Here is an 8,348-nt window from a genome sequence, read left to right as displayed (position 1 = left end):
TTGAGCAAAGGTGAAGAGAATGTTTTCCTGAGAGAAGGATAAGGAATTTTTTTCTATATTTTTGTTTCATTGTTAATAAATGATTTATTCAGTAAATATAATATATACTCCTAGGAGGACTAATGGTAAATAATTAATTATGTGTGTGCATGTGTGTGTGTGAATGAGAGAGAGAGAGAGAGAGAGAGAGAGAGAGAGAGAGAGAGAGAGAGAGAGAGAGAGAGAGAGAGAGAGATATGTATTACTACTACTACTGAGAAAGGAAGTTTCTCTAGTTTATTAAATAAATATTGATACTCTGGGCATGAAATCTCTGAGTATTTTTGATTAATTGAGATATGTCTATACTTGTCTACCTATATCTATATCATCTATCTCTATCATTATTTATATAAGAAATGTGGGCGGCTAGGTGATACAATGAATAGAACACCAGACCTGAAGACAGGAAGATTCCTGTTCCTGAGTTCAAATCTAACCTCAGACACTTAGTAGCTATATGACCCTGGGCAAGTCACTTTATGCTATCTACCTGAGTTTCCTCACCAGTAAAATGAGATGAAAAAAGAAATGGCAAATCACCCCTGCATCTTTGACAAGGAAACCCCAAATGAGGTCATGAAGAGTCATATACAATTGAAAAAAAATGACTGAACAACAATAATAACCATATTAGATATGTATTAATTAGTGATGAAATATAGAAAGATACCTTTGGATTACCTTAGAGATCAGGATAATAAGATTAAACACGAGAGTAAGTTAAGTTAATCCTAAATCTTAGGAATAATCTGTGTCACCCTGTTAAACAGAGGGCTTTGTCTTCCTTGAGAGCAAGACTGTCCACCATTGTCCTTTCTTTGTTCTTGTCTTCAAAAAACATAGTATGCACACAGATTTAATAAAAGTTAGTTGATAAACTGATTTTCCAAGAAATCATCTTCAGTTTTTGTCTTGGCATTTATTCTTTTCTAACAGGGTTTGCAATTAGCTAAACACCAAACTATTGATTTTTTTGCCTGCTGCAAGTGTCTCACTGCTTCAGTTTATCTTTTATCCAGTTACAAAAGTGATTTTCTTAAAGTACAGGTCTGACCATTTCATCACACCACCTCCTCTTGCACTCCCCTCCCTACCCCCACATTCAACAAGATTCTAGATGAGTCCTTGTTTCAGTATTCATTGGCAAGTCACCAGAAAGTCATTTCTTTCTCTATTGGGTTGTATATTGTATTTCATTCTACAGTCAATAGGGAGCCACTGAAGTTAGTGTGTGTGTGTGTGTGTGTGTGTGTGTGTGTGTGTTTGGAGCCTGGGGGTGATGGTGACATAGTTAAACCTGTGCTTTAGGAAAGTCACTCTTGTGATTCAATAAAAGATGAATTGGAGTGGTGAGAGACTTGTGGCAGACAAATCAACTAATATTTTTGATGCTTAGCTGGCTGCCAAAAAAACTGGTGTGGGAATGGAAAAGAACAAGTGAAAGACAATTTGTTGGAAAGATAGTCTATCAACTGACCTTTATTTAGTCTATGTGCCTAATATGTACTATGTGCCTAATATGTACTAATATAAAGAAAGGATGGCGAAGAGGGGTGGGGTAAGAGGGTCCTACTCTCAAGAAGTTCACAGTCTGTAATGTTAATAGTATCTGAAGATTCCCTTCCCCCTTATCCCCCATTCACAGGCCTCACATGGAGGACAACAAAAAAATCTTGATTAGGATAGACTTATTTTCAGGAAAGCCCACACCTTTTGTTACATTACAATTAGGCAGTGGGTCACAAGTGTTGTGATGTCCTCTTGCTCTGAAGAAGGGTATATATCCTCTGAGGTGAGGTTTTTCTTTGGGGCTCACTCATTGGGAATGTTTTCCTGTGATTTGTCCAGATGGGAATCTGGGTAACCATGAAGGAGTCCCCTGGCTTTGAAAATCCACAGGTTGGTGCTTTTCTCTCTGACAACGGTATATATAGCTTTGGTCAGATAGCTAGAAAGAAGAAAATTACTAAATCCTAGATACTGGATCAAAAAATACATGGAGGGGAAGGGTATCAGACAAAAATGCTAGAGAGATGTGGGAAGAGCTAGGCTTTGAATGCCAAACAGGTTGTTGTATATGATGCTGTTGGCAATAGGGAACCACTGGAGTTTATTAAGTGTAGGGGTGGGGTGGGGGTGATATTGTAATACCTATGCTTTAGGAACATCACTCTTACGACTGAAAAAAGGATAGCCTGAAGTTATGAGATACTTGTGGCAGGTAAACCAACCATGAGTCTACTACAATATTCCAGGAATAAGGAGATGATTGCATGCATCAAGGTGGTGGCAGTACAGAGGGGAGAAGGAGAAATATTGAAAAAATGTTGCAAAGGTGAAAACTTTGCACAGTGTTTAGTACACAAAAGGTGCTGAATAAATTCTTGATGACTGATTGACCTATTACTATACAATATATGAATCAATATGTATATATACATACATATGTAGATGTATATATATATATAAGTAATTATAATTACTTTTCCTTGAAATTCTATATATTTTATTTTATGTATTTAAAAATATTAGTACAAGAAGGTATGCACAGGCTTGATCAGATTGACAATGGGAGTAGGTCACAAAAATGTTTAAGAACCCTGGTCCTGAACAGATTTAGTTAAAAAGGTGGCATCCTAATTATCAACCTTATGTCTTTCTGAATATCTGGCAAAACTGCTCCAAACTTTCAAACACATCCCATAGTTCTTAGTAAATAAAAGAATGTTCATACATAGAAGGTAAATGAAGTTGGTAAAAATAGGGCATTTGGAAAAGATCTTTTTGGCCACTAACTATGTTCCATTGTACATTATAGCCATTACCATAAATAACCTGATTAAAAGCTTTTGGCAATGTAACAGATCATTTTTATCCCTCTACTGAGGATCATTTAAGGGCATAACTCATGTGCCCCATTGGCTCAATTGAGTTATGAATTATCTCCCTTATGAGCTTGCGAAACATATCTCATAGCACTCCCTGACAGCCTTGACAGAGTCAGTTAATTCACAGAATAACCACAGAAAGCAAAACAAACAATGGAATGATGCAAATAAAACATTTAGTGTAAGTCATGGCAAATTACTTTTTATGCTTTATTTAAACCACCTTCCCCAGAGTTACAGACAAATGTAAATAATCTTTATTATGTACCCAAGCAATCACATAAATCTGAAAAAGTCTAGAATGTGCCATTGCTTCAAAGTAGTTGTCAGAGTTAGTTGAAAAAAAATGAGGAGGCATATACTCATGATATAGTTTTTTAAAGCATTAAAACAATTTAGGAGAAAAATATATCTACACAAGGAAAATATACCCCATAGTGGTGTGTTATTTACACTTACAATTGCTTTTCATTCTACTAGGCTTTTCATAAGGGCAGAGACCTGGTAAGTACCAACGCTGAAAAATAAAGTTCTAGCTGTGTTATTGAAGAATGGAAAGAAGACTTAGAATCAGAGGATCTGAATTCATCTCCCTGATGTGGTATTTGCAGCTTATATAAACTTGGACAAATCGCTTAACTACTCTGGACCTAAATTCCTTTATCTACAAAAATAAGGTCACTGGAAAAGGTGACTTCCAAGGACTATTTCCTTGAAACTTCTGATTCTTACTTAGTGACGTACTGTGATGGTGCTCAATATGTTGCTAAATAATGATATGGATCAGTAAAATAATTTCTCCCCTTTAAGATCATTCAATGTTATTGTTTATCAGATTTATGGATGATTGCTCAGAAACTTGGAACACTTCTTCACTACATTGTTAAGTGATGGAAGATCAAAGTACACAGTGAATATTGAGGTTTCTTATTTGATTCCATCTAAATTATTCTCTCTGTCTTCCACTCTCTTTCCATATATCTATACATCTATGTGTAAATGCACATGTATATATACACATATATGTATACATATACTTATATAAGTGCATATATACTTATGCATGTATATGTACACATAAATATTTTCACATACATATAGAAGTGTGTATTTATGTGCAAAATGATATCTCCTTAAATTATTGGAGTATTGTATGAATTTATCCTTAATCCCTACTCACTATCATAGTTTCTGGCTCCTTGAAATCTGCTTTTTATTCTGTTACATTGTCACATTGTCACATTATCACATTACATTGTCACACACACTCTGTCACATTGGCTTCACTTGCGTTCATATCTAGTTTTGATATAATAGTCTGTAACTTGATGATTAATTAGCCACTTCCTACAATATCTTGGGTCTCAGAATTTCCATTTCTATCCTGTTTGCCATCACTCCTGAGTTGACAATCTAAGGTCTTTTCTTTTTTTTTCCAAATTCCTTCTTCTGAGTGTCTCTGGGAAAAAAAAAACACAAAATAACCCTGTTTTTACCCACTGTATATTTCTATTATATTATTTCAGTGCAAGCCTTATTTCTAGGAAATCCTTAAGTTTTACTTCTATTGCCTCTCTGCTTCATTCTCCTCTACAGTTGGTTCAAACTTTTATTCTATTATTAAGTCCTTCTTATACTTATACAAGATAACAGAACTTCCCCAGATTTCAGCTGAAAATTGACTTGCAAATCCTGCTTCCACTTCTTTCAACTCTCAGTATCCTCATCCATTCATTTCTCTTTGGCAAGTCAAATGCCACCCGTTCCAGGGAGGCTTCCCAGATTCTCCCACATGATGATCATTTTCCTTTGCTCAAATCTTACGTATATATTTTTTGTATTTTTAGTATATATTTATTTATCTTGTAATTATTTGTGAATTAGCAATACTATCTTTCCCTAATGAGACTGTATTTTTATGTGAAGTGTCTCTGACATCTAATTTGTAAACCTTGCTCAGGGTGTATCAAGGTACAATGTGGTCCTTAAGGAGTTAATTCATATTTGCTAATGTAACTTTTGTAGGTATGTAAATATCTGTGAGCACTGATTTGAGGAAAGTGAAATTTGTAAGCCAAATGAGATTGGGAACTCTTGAGGGCTGAGTGTCTTCTGTCTATTCTGTCCTATTATGCTCCTTGAAAGATTAATGGGATATAAGATCTTCCCTGCCCATTAATAGGCCTATGTGCCCAGCTTTGATACATCCTGAATCACAGAGAGTCCATTGTGGGAGGAGCTTGTGTTGCAGCAAGCACCCCAGTGTCCCCAGGGTGCCTGCTCACACAGGTTCTTGAATCTGCTTTGTTAAAGGAAAGCAACTCAAAATGGGTTAACAAGCTTACTTTAATCAGTCAGACATATATCGTTTACCTTGTTCAGGAGAAAAGGTCAGCACCCCGAACCTCAAAGCATACAGGCAGAATTATCAAGACAGAAACATCAAGTAGACAGATTTCCAAACTGTCCAACTATTACATCCATACCCAGTCAACATCTGGGTTTCCACATTCTGGGTTTTTCAAAGCTGGGGGACTCTCAACAACGGCTTCCCAGAATTCAGATCAAATCACAGAACACTTTTCAAAGTGAGTCCCAAAACAAAGCTACACATCAGGGCTTATATAGCCTTCTCCTGGCTCAGAGAATGTAACAACCTTTTGGACCCACTGGCCAATCAAAAAGTATCAACTGAAAAACAAGCCTCCCACCCCAGGCTTCAGGTGCACTTTAGCCTAGGGGCAGGGAAGATCTTTAAATCTGCATTTCCATTACAGCTTGCTTAAAGAGGATCTTGCTTAGGGGAGGCTTGCTTGTAGGAAGGCTTCTACACCTTTTGTTACTAACCTAATTAGGCACTGAGTCACCAGGGCTGTGATGCCTTCTGTCTCTCAGAACTGTATATATACTCTGAATTGGTAGTTTGCTTTGGTGATTCATTTAAGAGAAGGACAGTTTGCTTTCCTGGTCGAGAATATGAGCAGCTGTATGTTCATACCCACCATTTCTCAAATGAAAAGGCTCTCTTGATCCTGGTGTTTGTAAAATGTAGAGCAATGTTGTTTGATACAGACAGTCAGATCCCTGGCTGTTGGTCTTTATGCTAATTTCTCTGCTTGCATTTTCTCTGATGTTCAGGGAGCTAATTTTCCCTTGAACTAGTGAAAGTAATTAAAAGTAAGATTGTTAACCCCTTTTTGAGCAGTCTTTCCTAGAAAAGCATATCAAAGAACCTGTGTTAGCAGGCCATCCTGGGTATGCTAGGGTGCTTGCTGTTATACAACTACAATGCTCAATAAAATTCTTGCTAAACATACCAATTGTGCAATTAATTACAAGAATTTCCTAAGCATCTACAAGGTGTAACACTTTTTGCTTGACCTGGCAAAGGATACAAAGAAATAAAAGACATGGGCCTTCATAATAAAGAGCTAAGAGTATTGGTGAAGGCACAAGACATACACAAATGTTTTAAGGTTTATATGAGATTAATCAGTGTTATAAAAGTCATATATAAGATTACAAAACATATAAAAATTAAAATAATTTTTAAAATAAGAGATATGAGAGGGCAATCTGTAATTATTTGTCAAATAACATTAAAGGAAATGAATGATATATATATATATACATATATATTACTTATTTAGTTATTTTTAGTTTTCACCTTTCATTTACACAATATTTAGAGAAAAAAATTTTCTCTGTCTCTCCCAACACCGAACCCCAAGATAGTGAGTCTACTGAATAACCCATCCCCCAATCTGTTCTCTCATATACTTCCCCATCCCTGTCTGAATTTTCTTGTATGACAAGATGGATTTCTATACCCCAGTTTCCCAGGTGCATGTAAAAAACAAGTTTTTATAACATTGTTTTTAAAACTTTTGAGTTCCAGATTCTTTCCCTTCTTCCCTCCTCAACCACCCTCACTGGGAAGACAAGCAATTCAATAAAGGTTGTACATGTGTAGTTACACAAAACATTTCCATAATAATTACATTGTGAAAGACTAACTATATTTCCCTCCATACTATCCCATACCACACTTAATCTATTTTTTCCTTTGACCCTGTCTCTTTTCAAAAGTATTTCATTCTGACTACCCCCTCCCCTAATCTGCCCTACTTTCTATCATACCCCTCTTATCCCCCTCTCCCCTACTTTCCTGTAGGGTAAGGTACCCAAGTGAGTGTATATGTTATTCCCTCTTTAAGTCAAATTCGAACAGAGTAAGGTTGAATCAATCCCTTTCACCTTCCTACTCTTCCCTCTATTGTAAATGTTTTCTATTCCCTCTTTTATATGAGAAAATTTACCCTATTCTATCTCTCCTTTCTCCTTCTCCCAATATATTTCTCTCTCACCTCTTAATTTTATTTTTTCAGATATCATCCCTTCCTATTAAACTCATCCGGTACCCTCTATGTATACATGTATACACATATACACACAGTCACATATATATTTATAAACACATACAACCTCCTTTATATACATACATATATATTCCCTTCAACAATCCTCATACTGAGAAAAGTCTCATGAGTTATATTTATCATCTTTCCATGAAGGAAGGTAAATAGTTCAACAGTAATAAGTTCCTTATGGTTTCTTTTTCCTTTTACCTTCTCATGCTTCTATTGTTTCTTGTATTTGAAAGTCAAATTTTCTATTCAGCTCTGGTTTTTTCATCAAGAATGCTTGAAAGTCCTATATTTCATTAAATGCCCATATTTTACCCTGAAGTATTCTACTCAGTTTTTCTGTCAAGGTAATTCTTGGTTTTAACCCTAACTCCTTTGACCTCTGAAATATCATATTCTAAGCCCTTTGATCCCTTAATATAGAAGCTGCTAGATCTTGGGTTATCCTGATTGTGTTTCCACAATACTCAAACTGTTTCTTCCTGACTGCTAATAATATTTTCTCTTTGACCTGGAAACTCTGGAATTTGGCTATAATTTTCCTATGAGTATTCTTTGTGAGATCTTTTTCAAGAGTCAATTGGTGAATTCTTTCAATTTCTATTTTGTCCTCTAGTTCTAATATATCAGGGCAATTTCCCTTGAAAATTTCTAAAAGGGTGAATTCTAGGCTCTTTTTTTCTCATTTTTCAAATGCTTTATTAACTTCTGATTTACATCATTTGTTTCCTCCAGATTTTGAGTTACAAATTTTCTCCCTGTTTTTACCCTACCCACCACCCCAAAATAGTAGTCCAACAAGATATTGCCTCCTCCAATCTGCTCTCTCCCATATTTTCTCCCATTCCCCTTTAGACTTTTACAGTAGGACATTGTGGATCTCTATGCCCCAGTGCCTGTATATCTTATTTCCCAATTACATGTAAAATAGTATTAGTAATAGTATATATATATATATATATATATATATATATATATATATATATTTAAA

At 35.5% G+C, this 8,348-nt stretch overlaps 1 pseudogene; it reads left to right on the top strand.

The window, feature by feature from the left end:
* LOC138171093 (phosphatidylinositol 4,5-bisphosphate 3-kinase catalytic subunit beta isoform-like) overlaps positions 1–8,348 on the top strand; it is a 130,690-nt pseudogene that overhangs the window by 76,005 nt on the left and 46,337 nt on the right.

This window comes from Petaurus breviceps, unplaced genomic scaffold, assembly GCF_028583685.1.
Source record: "Petaurus breviceps papuanus isolate PSGF00001 unplaced genomic scaffold, PetGlider_PUasm1.0 41, whole genome shotgun sequence".
In the NCBI taxonomy this organism is placed as follows: Eukaryota; Metazoa; Chordata; class Mammalia; order Diprotodontia; family Petauridae; genus Petaurus; species Petaurus breviceps.
Note: the sequence above shows the minus strand (reverse complement) of the source record. Positions and strands in the feature narration are given on the sequence as shown.